Source organism: Lonchura striata, chromosome Z (assembly GCF_046129695.1).
Source record: "Lonchura striata isolate bLonStr1 chromosome Z, bLonStr1.mat, whole genome shotgun sequence".
Taxonomy (NCBI): domain Eukaryota; kingdom Metazoa; phylum Chordata; class Aves; order Passeriformes; family Estrildidae; genus Lonchura; species Lonchura striata.
In genome coordinates, this window is record NC_134642.1 from 48,272,630 (window position 1) to 48,286,802 (window position 14,173).

Below are 14,173 nucleotides of genomic sequence, written 5' to 3' on the forward strand. Positions count from 1 at the left end.
AAAACCCAAAACCAACCAACCAACCAACTAACCAACCAACCAACCAACCAACCAACCAACCAACCAATCAAAACCCCAAAAAACCTCCAAACAACAACAACAACAAAAAACCAAAACCACAAAAACCAAAAAAATCACGAACAAAAACCAAAGTCCCTCCTGGTTTCAACAGTTCTTAATGATGGGAATAGAATACATTTTTATATTGTAATTTAGGACACCAGGCTGGTGAAACCAGTTTGGAAGGGCGCTACTTCTAAGTACTTCTTCTAATGCTCAAACCTCTTTGTGAACTGAGATGGGGAAAGATCATGTGTGACATTATGTTGGAGCTCTGAGGTGGCAGTAGCCTGTGATGTGTAGGAGGAACAAGCAGATGAAGAAAAACTGCTTTACCTAGACCAGCTGTGCTGTATTCAGTACATCAGACTGTGACAACTAATTCTTCCAGGGTGGCAGGGAACTTCTTGGGAAAATCATGTTACTCTGGTATCTGCTTGCACTATAAAAAGCTTTTAACCTCACCTGTTTAAAAAAAACCAAGTCCTCATCTTTCATATGTGTGTTTTCACCTGCCCCCTTCCCTCCCCAGGAGTGCATTTCTTTAACTGTGTGGTTATGAGGAGAGATCTTTGTTGTTAGCAAGAATAGCAACTGCTGATGTAGAGTCTTTCTGAAGGGATAGAATCTTAATTGCTCATTCTAAGTTTGTCTTTTCCAGGTACAAAATAAATCAATCTCAAGCTGTGTAGCTATTGAGAGGAGACATTTCAGTGTAATGCAGAATGCAACTTTATGTGTGAAAATGGCATACCTTGAAAATCAATTCATGTCAAAATGAGGTGTTGATTATTTTTCTTATTATATTTATGGGGCACTAAAGGGCAAGCCACAGTATGTAATTTGGTCAACATTGGTCTATTGCATGTGCATATAGCCAGTTACTTATACATTGTACTTTGCAATGCTAAATGTACCACTCAGGTCACATAACTGCTGATAGATTGTATCGTAGGCTGAAGAATCTTGTATTACAAGATTAATCCACAGAATTAAGACAGGTTCAGAACTGTGGAAATTGGTTTTGAAAGGATTTATGAAGAATGTTTTATGTCATTTTCCTCAATAATGATATTGTACTTACTTCCTTTGCTGCATAAAACATTTCAGGATGTGAATGTGTTAAGAGATTTATATCATTACTGTGCCGAATATATTTTAAATAAGAGTGAGAGAAGCATACTGAGACCAATATGCTTTTGATTGTCAAAATGTGGAACCATTTTGTACACAAGAAAAAAAGGAGCCACATTATTGATACTGTTGAGGAAGAGGATAGAACTGTGCATTGAACTCTTCATAGCCTTACCAGTACCAAAAGTGTAATGAACATCTGTCTCTGTTTAAGTGCGTATTTCACGTAAGAAATTGGAGAATGCAGGTCACTCTTTGCATAGACATATCCCAGGTGCCAGTACAGTTTGCTTCTGCTCTGCTGATATTCATAACTTCCTAATGTTTGGAGAAAATTGATGTGCAGTTTTTCTGGGTAAATAATTATCTTTATTAAAAAGCCCAATTTATTTTTTATCTTATGAGTGTTTTAAATCTTTCCTTGAAGAACATAATGAACCTTCATATCTTTTACAGAGTCATCAGACCTAATCCTCTGTTTTCATTATTTCTACAAGTCCAAATATAAGCACCAACTATGCTAGCATTAACTCACAGATACTTTAAGTAGAAACTATGAAAACTGAAGGAAGGATGGTGATAACCCTGGTGCACTGGAGACAAGAAAAGTCAACTGTTTGATCTCCCTGTCTGCTGGAAGAGGAGTATGGCTCACTACCACATACCTGTGAAACAAAAACTTTAAGGAATTTAGAGATTTTAGAAGAGCTAAGATTTCAGTTAGAGATAAGTCTTACTAGAGTTAATTAAAATGAATGAGTAGGCCTTGATGAAGTTAAGAGTTAGTAGTTGACTAATAACTGATTGCTTGTCAGCACAATGTTTAGTTAGCTGGGTTTATAATGAAGAATATAGAAACTGACAAATAGCTTTTAGGAACATAAGACAATTGTGGGCCTCCTCTGTTCTGAAAACAATTGAAGACAAGGAATGGGAGTTCTACCAAGAGTTCATTTGTCATATTTGTATTGAAAAGGTAGAAAGGTGAGAACGAGGAAGACATCATTTACTTCCTCATTTTGGGACCCATCCCCATGAAAGAGACCACCGACCCATTTCAAGGAACAAACTACGCATGCTTAATAGCTTTTGAAATTATTAGCATACGAAGCAAGGAATGGGATGTACCAAAATTATGAATATGTATTTGTATTTTGGTATTCAATACTTGTATGGATAAAAGGGCTCTGTAATCACTTGAAAGGCACGGTGTGGATTTGGGAGCTATCCCACACACTGCCTGGCATTGCAATAAACATACACTTTCTAACTTTAAACTGCTAGAGAGTTTTTGTCCATCACAGTTGGATATTGGTACTAGATCAATATCCATATTTCTTTAATAATTCACCTGGAGTACTTAATTTCACTCACTTGATAGTCAAATGGCCCTTCTTACCTTCTTAATCTCTTCTGGAGCACAAGGATACCCAAAGAATTACAGCAGGTTTCAGCCATACAGTGAACTCCCTTGTAGACTTCTTCCTTGACCCTGGACAGGTCGCACAGGCTCAGTCTCATATCGTACATGGCATTCATGGAGTATTTTTCTCCTGTGACTACACTTCAAATAGCTTCATAAGACCATGGGTGTGGTCAATGAATTTCTACCTCCATGAAACACTTCTGCCACATCCAGTAACCTTACTTTTTAAATCTATTTTTTAGTGCACTTTGGGTTCCATCAGGAAGCAAAACTCATTCACATTGCAACTTTCTGCAGTCCTGGCAGATTGATAGGTGTTGACTGGCTCTCTAGCCTTTAACTCCCTGCTAAAAGGTGAAAATACGTACTTTAGAGGTATATGCTGTTTGTCAATGCAGTGCCTTCTCTGTCTTGCCCACAGATATTAATAATTTCACAAGGCTAGAAGCCTCAAATGAATGTCTTTAGAATATTAATGTGAAAAAACCTTAGAGAATTCCTTGGGATCTACTGAATTTCAGTGCGCAGGTTTCTATTTCAGTCTGTTCTTATCCTCTCTGTTGAATTTTATTTGGCGCTGATGACTTATCTTTTTGTGATTATTGTTTGTACTTTCCCAAGTGTGAGGTTGTTTAGGAAATCTGTTTGTGATGCTATTCCTGAAGATGTGGTGGTGTGCAGCAGCATACTATACATATCTCTCTCTGTTCCTCACCACTCTGACCTCCTTCCAACAGTGACACTGTTCCTTTTAAGGTTTAGGAAATTACTTTTTTTTTTTTTTTCTTCCCTATTACTACATAACCTGCTCTGAGAGATGTTGATGTGTAATTTTTCTGGGTAAATAAAGACTATACTGACTCTAAAACCAGACATCCCACAGAACATGAAATCCTCTTCTCCATTTTTTCTTGAATGTTATCTGCACACCTGGAGCTGAGTTTCAGAAAGAGCACTGCACAGAAAGAGCACTGGGCTTGTGGAAGGTGGTGGTGGTTTTTTTTTTTTTTGTTTGTTTGTTATTTTTTTTTTGTGCATATTAGGACAGGTGAACCTTTGAATGTAGACCAGGTTTTATAAATGTTATGATGAGCTTTACCATAAAGTCACATATGCCTGCTCCCTTTCATTTCACAAGATTTTTGCAGGACTTCTTTCAGCCTCTACAAATATAAATATATTTTGCACCCAGTCACCCTTGTATTTCTTCTGGTCCCTTTGAGTAGTTTGATAAATTCTCATCATCAGAATCTCTCATCTTGGAATCATTACATGGGAATACAAAAGATGCAGAGCTGGTTCATCAGAAAATAGTGAGTGACTCTGTCCTTTTCTATCCAGAAAAAATTCTTGGGGAAGTGCTAGACATCTCTGCTGTCAGCTGACATTATCACTTTAAATCAAGTGAAGCAGACATTGCAGATAATGTTTTACTGCGACAGAGTCTTACTGACACAGAGCAGGTAACCTTGACAAACTTAGAGGTAACAATATTAAGTCAGGACTGAGACACATACTGGCAAGACCTGTAGTAAAGAGAGTCTGGTCTTGAAGCTGTCACCTGTGGCTACAGGCATTTGGACATATGTCTCCAGCCTGTGACTTGAATGACAGCCTCCATGAATACGAAATTCTCCTTTCAAGTTTTGGGACACTATTGATGTAGAGCAGTTTCAAAGCCCTTCTCCTATTTTCTTTGTTCTTCTCCCTCCTACAGCAGTAAGTAAGTCTTCCCACAATAGCATCCAGCCTGTTCCTTGCCCTTACAGACGCCTTTTGGGGGTCTCCCAGGATATCTGGGGAGAAGTTTGCTAGTGTCAATTAAAAGTGACATTCACTGCCTGATTTATTCTATTTCCTTGTGAAAGAACTTGGACTACAGTGTGTTAAAAGCTAAAAGAAATCTGGACAAATGCAGAGGAAAGTTGGAATTAAGAGGATTATGAAATTCACTTAGTTTCTGAAATAAAATTGGCAGGTTGGTATGTTTTTTGACATAATTGCAAATCACGCTCATAACAGACTTCTAAGCCTTTCAGACATTCCATATTCTAACTGTCCACACTATCATGCTCTGTATGCCATTGGAAAGTGCAGCCACTGTAAGGGAGACTGGCACTAGCACAGTCTTGAGCAATGTCTCCTTGTGGGATTTATTAATGCAGTCCTGATCTGGAAAGATAGGGTTAACCTTCTGGAAGACACAGTATCCACACAATACATGGATTACAAAAGGAGTACTTCATATCACTCACTTCATAGACTAGTGGCCCTTTTCACTCCCTTTTTGAGCAGAAGAATACTTGAAGAGCTGTTGTAGGTCTGAGTCATGCTATGAGCTCCATTCTTGCTTGACCCTAGGCTGGTCAGACATCACGGCCAAGTTGTGGGATACATGCTTGCCCACAATAACTTCCTGGCCATGAACATGAATCAGTTGGAATGAAACTGATCTTTTTACACTAACATCTATTTGAGCCTGAAAGGCCTCCTGGCTCCATGTGTTCACGGCAAGCACTTGATTAGTTAGTACCACAGAATGGCAGCAGCATGTTCAGGCATTGAAGGTCTGAATCTGTTTTCTATTCCCACAGCTAAGAAAAGAATAATATTAGTATTACACCTTAGAAAAGTGTTGCTGTGTTGATAGGGAAAAAGTCAATCAATTTCACTTGCATAGAGGTGTAAGAATGGCATATGGAGCCCACATAATAATTTATCTCATATACCCCATTTCATGTAATGGCTGCTACCAGGAGCTCTGTGTTAATTTACCTGGAGGAGAATACCCTTCCTAAATATGCCATGGTTTAAGCTATCACTGAGTGAAGGGATTTGAATAGCAAAGAGGCCAGACTTGTTGACTATTCCAAGTAGTTTGAGACAGTTGGGAAACATAATGGTAAATTACATTCATTGTTGCTGGCTGCAAGGGAATACAAATCAGATGGAACAAATTAATCTCCTTATAATACATTGATGGCTTCTGAATTAGTTGTCACCTCCCAGGAAAAATAAGCTAAGGTTTGCATTGTGAGAAGTTCAATGAAGATGTCTGCTCAATTTTCAGCATCAGTCAGAAATTAATAAGCTGTTGAACAGCTGTAAACTGAGGCTAGGGAACACCGCAGCAGCAATGTTCTGCACTACATATTTCCTGCTTTGTGTACATGTATATTTTAGACTCCTCTCATTGCCCTCTTAAAAAACAGAAAAAGTCAAATTCCTGAGAAGAAGTCACGGAGACATGCTGGATAAGCACAAAATGGGGCAAAATTGATAGCTGCTATACAAGGAATAGTTGTGCAGGGACCATTTTTTCCCAGAAAGTCAAGGAAGCAGTTGCATATCTTCAGACTGTAGTCAGCTTTTGATTGTTGTGATTTGCCTTGTGACAGTCAGACTCATGGCTGAGGTAAACACCCATGCCCAACTCTACATTTTCAGTTATGAGGAACATACTTGGTTTGAACTATAATACCATAAAAAAAGGGAATAAAATTCCTTTACTTATTTTTTTAAATGAAAGCCTTTACTATTACCTTTCTCTAAAAAGATGCATAAAATTGTTTCATTTTATCTGTTTGAATCTCTTATTTTAATTGTTAGTTTATGGTAAAGAGCGTTGACCAGTGCTTAGATGAGGTACATTCCTTGTAATAATATAAGTACATATTTTGTTGTAGCATAATGTTTCTCTTCCCCTGAAGCAGTATGCTTTGGTTCTCTCTAGTGTGAGACATTTTGACAATTCTTACATTTCTATGAACTGCAACTTCATTACCGTCTCTCTGGGAAACGGATGAGCTTTCATACAGGATGTTTGCTTTATGCTCTCAATGTTCTTTCAAAAATTTTGTTTTCTGGCTGTCAACCAAAAAACATAGATAAATTTGTTAGATTTTTTTTTCAGCTTTATTTTATTTAAACACAGAGAACATAAGGTATTGTGGGAGGTGGTCCTGAGGAAAGCTGCCCTGGGATGCCTGGGAGACCACAGTTATATAAAAGATACTGTTCTAGGATTCCCGCCTTCCCCATGTCCATCACATGTTGTATCCTCCCCAGTTTATGTCAATCATTGTTTGTGCCATCCTTCAGTTCTGGGAAGATCTATGTTCTTTGTTTCCCCATTGGTTCCCTTGAGTAAACCGCTCCTTTCCCTTGTTCCTGTTGGACGCTGTCACCCCATCCCTTCTCCTCCCCTGAGCCTTTTCCCTACTGGTCCCCATGTACCCTGACCCCTCCTATTGTTCCCCTGTATATGCCCTATCCCTCCCCTGGAGGCGGCTCTTGGAGCCAGCTCCCCTCTTGTGTGGTGGTCTCCTACTTCCCTAGTTCTGCTTTACCCTTCAATAAACCACGAGAATTGAAGCTAGTTGAGTGTCCTCCTGTGCTTTGGTGGAACAGTGAATTACGCTATCCAGGGCTCCTGTAGACCATCCCTACAGAGGTCCTCCCTATGGGACAAAGGTCCCGGGCAGCCTCAAGGTATCAAATAAGAAATTATGAGTGCCTAAAGGTTAAAGTTTGAAGTATTCCCACAGTATAATGACAGTTCACAATATAATGACAGTTCGCTGGCAGGCTAAGAAGAAGGAAAGTTAATGGATTGTGAGATTAAATTATGCATCTAGAGAGTGCTCAGTTTATTACTGATAGGTATTGGTTTCCAAAATAATTGTTCATTTTTAAAGGTATTTCTCTGCTTTGTGCTGAGCTGATCAGCTTCCTGGAAGTGGTCATTTAAGGGCATCAGCATGTGAGTTACTTTTTTGCATATAGAAGATTAGTGATGTAATAGGATAGCTGGTTTTCATGGATTTTTAGTGAACAGTACTTGGGTAGAATGGCAGATTTGCTATCAGACATATTTTGAGAAGGTTATGTTAAATAAGAATTGAATTTCATGACTGACATCAAGAAGACTGAATGCTCTCAAATCAATGGGATTTCAGGATGCTTATTCAACCCTCTTTAGGGAGAAGCTTTCAGTGATTTTCATAAAAAGATAGAGTGGTGGAAAATAGTCTCTGAAGGTCCACAATATAGCCTTGTGCTCCAAGTGAGATTTCTGTCAGCATGTCTGTCTTTGCCTTGTCAAGCTGCTTTCTACTATAATTTTTCTTTGGAAGGATTGGACAAAATCCATAGGACTCATTCAAAAAGAGGGGACTATGTCTGCAATTTAACTCTTCTTTTGCTTGTTTTGCATGTATAGATTAATTTTCTAAACTGGTATATTGATTTGTTCAGTTAATTTCTTTTAGATACATATCATGCTGCTTGAGCTTTCTTTATTCTCACATAAGGCTCTATTACCTTTTAGCAGGGATTTCTGTTTATGAATAATGCAGAAATTGAGCACCTAATACAGGTGGCAGTTGGATTATTACCCTTATATATCCATGTTTTGTAGAAAATGCTGAAATAAGAAATACAAAAGCCCTGCCCCTTATCTGTAGTGATGCTGACTCATGCTTAGCATGCAGAAAGACCTGCCATAAATGTACCTTTTCCATTCAATAAATCTTGAATTCCTCTTGAACAAGTGACAAAGATTTACCTCCATGCTTTGAATTGCTCTGATAATGGGATGAGGCCATGCAAAGGGCTGTGGTACTTGGTGGTTATAGGGGAATCTCAAGTAATGCTCTCCTGAGGTGGTCCTGTTGTACACAGTTTGTCTGTTTCAAAGGAGACTGCATTCCAGCACCTTATAGGTCCACTGATGTTTAAGGATGTGCTGGAAGCCAGGGTCACCTGTATGCACTTGCTGCAGAGACACTGGTGGCACAAACCTCCATCAGATGCTGTGATACAGGGACAATGCAGGTGTATCCTCTGTTAGTGCATCCACCTTCACTGTTTTCTACTTGCTTGGGGCAGATGGGGAAAGTGCTTCCTCCTTTCTGATTCAGTGTCTTGGTCTGTCCCTGCATAAAACCACCATCCCTGCATAAAACCACCATCCCTCTTATTTTCTCCTCTTTGTCCTCTTCCCTGACTTTTGGTATGGATGCAGCCAGGTAATAATCTTTCCAGCATTGCTGCTGTGTTAGCAGCATGAGACAGAGGGAAAGGGCAGATGCAGAGCTGCAATTCTGCCTCTTCTACCGTGCTCCTGGGAGGGTGCATTTGAGCAGTGATACAGTGGCCTGACTATCTTCCCGTTTTAGTTTTTGCTCCCCTGGATGTTACATTAGACCTCTAATCAAAGTGCTTATACAGCCCCTCTAGCCAACCTGATGGATTTTGCACTCCCACCTGCTCCATTGTGATGTTTCTTAATGATCCTCCAAAGGCCTCTGCAGAGACAGCATCATTTAACTGGGACATCACCATGGCCTTTTCAATGTACAAAACCAGGTGATTGATATGAGGGGAAAACAGCAAAGCAGGTAATACACCAGTTCTTCTGAACCCTCTGCAGCCCTGCCTGAGGAAAATAATCTCTCAGCTTGTCAGGCACTGTGGAGACATATGAAGCATGTATGGGTGAGCCTCTAAAGGGACTCCCTCTGGAAAGACAGACGAGGAATGACTAGGGGTGGGACTAAAGTGTGGCAGCTGTATTTACACTAGCTTGCTCTCAGTATTAGTTTTATGACTTGAAATTACAGGGCAATACTGCTGTGAGGAGGAGATGTCTGAAAAGCTAAGCGGGGCTCTTTTTAAAAACAGCTAACAGCAGGGGATGTTCATTGCTCTGTGACTCTGTGTTTGCTCTGAAGATAAATTAGATATTCTGAAAATCTCAGACTGGGGGATACAGTTGCATTTTTTCCATAATTTTACCTAAATATACACATATATATATATGTGTGTGTGTGTGTGTGTGTGTGTGTGTGTGTTTGTGTATAAGCATGCATTTAAAGCTTTGCTTCTGCTCTCAAGATTATTCCCACTTTAGAGTAACAGTGATGTACAAAGGCATGTGAAAGCTCGAGGGTAAAATTCTCTGCAATTAAGATGTGCTAACATTGCTGTCACCTCTCCTTTTCTCCAGCTTCCCCATTAACTTTTCTGCTTCAGAAGTCAGCTGTGGTTGTACCTCCCGGTGGAGAAAGGCACTGGGTAGATCTGACAAGTTCTGCTCTCAGGGAGGGGGAGACTGTGGGGCATCTCACTGCAATGAGATCTCTCCTGTCCCCAGGAAGCCCCTGCTGGTATATCATTACATACTGTACTTTGGTGTGTTGGTATATTCTTACCTTACTGTCTGGAGTGGCTGTGCAGCCTTGTCTGTGTGTGCCTCATCTGCAATCTGCAGTCTGGCCCAAGGCACTTTGCTGTGTTTTACTGCCTGGCAAAATCTGCACTGATAAGGTACTGAGATTGCACAGTTTCATGGATTCAGCTAATGGGAAGAGGACAGGATTACATCCAGTGTAACTGATAATAGCTTGACACTGACCTCTTTTTGGGAAGACTGAGGGTGAAATGCAGAAAACAGGACCACAGACAAACTTAGTAGGTTTCTAAATTACCTTGTTTTAAACCATATCTTTCAGAACTTAATATGGCAGAAGTATTTCAAATGTTTAAGGGGACTGTGCCATTTTGCCCCACATTGCCCCTTTCTTTCCTAGGATTTTGTAATCCATATTTTTGGAAAAGATAATTTCCTAAATAAATCTTCTGTCTGCATTTTCTCAGATGTAGTATAGGAAGGTTAGCCCAAATATAAACTGGTATAAATAATTTAAACATTTCTTAAACAGCCTTTCAAAGATCTTACTGAGAAGTTGCAGATTCAGCTCAGGAAATACTACTATTAAAACTGTGACAGAGCTAGTATTGACTTCAGTGGAAGCGGTCTGGATTAATACAGTTTTAGCCAGCCAGCTCTTTTTTGAGATTTACATATGACATTATTTTTCACCAAGCAAAACCTCTAGAAGTTTCTGAAAACCTCCCTTCACTAATTTCCATTTTGTCATCATTCTTATTTTACAGGCAGAGAGCTGAGACAGGCCAGGCAGGTGAACTAGAACTATCTGGTAGACAGTGGCAGGCTTGGGACTCCTCTCTCCCATGTTGCCCTTCATATTTTGATCCAGAATTCCATAAGAATGGGTGATGAAATCATGGCCCATTTTACCAAAATTTGGCTTCTTCTTGGTTGGACAGAGTTGATATTTGGAAAATAGTATGGATGACAAAATCTTAGTAGGTGAACAGAGGTGAAGCACTTCCAGGAAACATAAGCAAAAGAAAATCAAGACTGTAAGTAATTGTGAGCCCGTTATTGGGGAAGGATGAGCTTGAGGCAAAAGTAAAGGAGTATTCTTTGTCCTGCTCATTAATTTATGAAAGGAGAGTGGTTGTTACACAATGAAGTTCAGTGAATTTTGGTAGTTTTTTTTTTTTGTGTGTGTGTGTTGAGGTGTTTGCTTTTAATTTCTTGCAATTCAAACTTCAGAGCTTTTGTTTGTTTGTTTGTGCTTTTTTTGGTTGTTGTTTTTGGTTTTTTTTTCCAAGTAATGGCTTGTCTTATCCTGAGTGTTGGAACAACTGCTGCAATCCCAGAGTTTTACAACCAGCCACAGTCTCAGCATGAGCCACTTCATCATAGTAAATTTTAAGCTTTCCTCCCTGGGATTCTGGGCAGGACTGGGTACGATGCTGTGCCTACGAAAAGCATTAAATGGGGCAGCTTGCAACTTTATACGGATTCCCCTTCTTATGAGAAGCAATTTCATTCTGGACTGAAGCATATCAAGAGAAAAATGAATACGAAAAACAAATTCCATACCAAAATTAAGCACTTGCTAAAGTCAGGGTTCTCTAACTGCAATGGTCCTGATACTCTTCCAACTTCTTTTATATCACTGAATCTTTACTGATTTTAATGTCATTAATTCTGATTTATAGTACCAGTGTAGGGACAGGAAATGACATTATTAGCTTGCAATATCAGGCTGTTCCCTGAATTTGCACCTAAAATTGTGTTTTTAGAAGCAAGTTAAAGTTTCCTATTATATCCACAGCAAGATCTATTTAAGAGATAGTGGTTGCACATAAAGAAAATTTATACCACTGAAAAGTGAATCAGCTTAGAAAAAAGATAGAGAAGATCTGTATCTCTTTTCATCCTCACAACTCCCAGAGTCAATTTATCAGGTTCCAGCCAAGCTAAGAGCTTGATTTTCTTTCTCTCTTCACATAAGAAAACCCCTCACTTTTGTTCTGTATCACAATTCTGAAACATGGTGTCCTGGAGCTTGATATTCTATGTGCCTTGCAGAATTCCATTAATCTGATCTTACCTAGTAAAATCCTCATGAGCTCCAGTGGAATTCAGGATAAGAGTAGAAGCAGATGGAACAAAAGAAAGTGTGAGCTGGTGTGTGTGTATGTCAGAATTTTTCTGTGATAGCTGATGCTGGTAGAGGAGCAGGTGGACAGGGTACCCCAAATTCTCTTATGTCACCTCATAAATCTACTTTGGAAAGGCTGTTCACAGAAAATTTTAAAATAAGCTGACTTCCCCAAATTTCAAACCACAATGTTACTGTTGGGATAAAAAAAGCTTTTACTGCTACTTAGATGATTTCCTTGAGATTTCTTTTTGCTGGAAACAAGTTCAAACACCTTTCTCTCATTTCTTCTGTTATCATTCTTCTTTCCAAAAATTGATCATCCAGAAATATGTGAATGCTTTAAACTTTTGGGGCATCAAGTCTTTAACAATATTCTAGTTTGGAAATATTTCAGTTAAACAGCTGGTGTAATTCCTATCTTTTTCATGTAGGAAAAACCTATTTTTAACTAATTTAGTCTGGAAAAGAGAGAAATTTGTAATGTGTGTCACAGATAGCTTTGTGCTAAGGCCATATGTGTTTGAGCAATAATCTCAAAAATTCAGCTTAAGTTCTTTCTAAAGACAGAGGGACAGTTTGTAGATGAGAATTTCCCTCCCAAAGATTACAGGTACTGAAATATCATTACATAACCTATAGCCTCATAGTCTGACATTTTCCAGAGGAGGATTTATTTTAAGGTTTTCTGTCTGGTAGTACTTTAGCATTTAGTTGTCTGACTTATGAGTCCAGAACTATTTTTATCTTACATGAATCTGTAAAAATTAAGAGGTCCTAAGTAGAGCAGTGTCTGGAAAATGAATGATCTTGCTTTTAAGAAAATTCAGCTGACCTGTGTTCTCCTGATCCCTGTTCATCTACCAGGAATGGCAGTCCTTGCTGTGGTGACAAAGGTTCTCTGAACAGCCAGGCCCTTCTCTGTCCCTCTCTACCCTCCACAGGGCAGGCAAGCTTTGGAAACCTCTGTGTGTACAGCCTGAATGTATCTCACTGTCCTGCCAGTGGCTGGGCTGTCAGGGTGTCAGCTGCTGGGTACAAACCTCCCTGGCTCCTGCAGATGTCAGCTGGGATTCAGTGCTGCTCTGTGGATTTGACCTATGGCTCAACAGATGCATCATAGGATCAGCCAGGAAGACTTATACTCTTTCACTGTTCTTAATATTCAAAAGAAGCCTGATGATTAGCCAATCCTTTTTTTGATGTTCACTTGTGGGACACATATCAGCACACAACAGGGACCTTCTTCATGTGCTTTTATCCCTTGGCTGATGCTCTAGGGGTTCTGATCTGAATCTGTCTACATATAAAAGCAGGGAAGGGAAAAAGAGAGTTACTCCCTAGCTCCCATCACAGATGGCTGGTAATTAGTGTACTGGTTCCATCTCCTTAAAAACATAGCAAAGATAGTTTTCTAGTGACAATGTGATTGACTTCAAGCTGTTTTGCATCATAGTAATCCTCTTGGAAAAACACAGAAAGAATTTCTACCTCTGAATAAAAAAGAAAAAAAAACACTTGAAAGTTTATTTTTATTTATTTATATTGGGTCAAATATTATACACCCTTCAAATTTATTACATGGGAAATTTTTGTCTGAGTGGGCTCTGCAGACTTATGGAAATGGAGATATATTAGTAATAACAGTCTAATCTTTTAGATATGAATATCATAATAGACCTTAAAAGAAAATATATGTTAAATTAAAAACCACAGATAGCTGAACCATGACCCAGTTTTAGATTCTGGTTTAACACTCTCATCTTAACTCATGCTTTGCTCTCATAGTCAGGAATCACATTCTACTGTGGTGTCTTCTCATTTAGTTGATTCAGTTCCGTGGCTCCGGTGTGCACGGTCCATCCCAACGCAACCCTACTCACAGGCAATGCAAGGTGTTAAATCTTCTAATGGATAAACTGGTAGCTATTCTAAAGTATCTATCTCCACCTTCAATACTTCCCAGACAAATAAAATCCCCAAACACCCTATATATGGTTTATAAAGTTTTGTGGATAGCACCAAATTCTCCAGTGAGGCAGGACATAGGACCCCATTCCAATCAAGCTCTGTTTTCCTTTGCAATGCCAGTCTTGATCACATCCTTCAGCCACCTCTTTTTGTCATCATCTCTCCCCATGTTAAAAATGATGTCTTATTTTTTTTTTTTTTTGCCTCACTTTCTTAATTACGTTTCTGCTAAAGGGAAATGGGAACCTTTTATCACCAA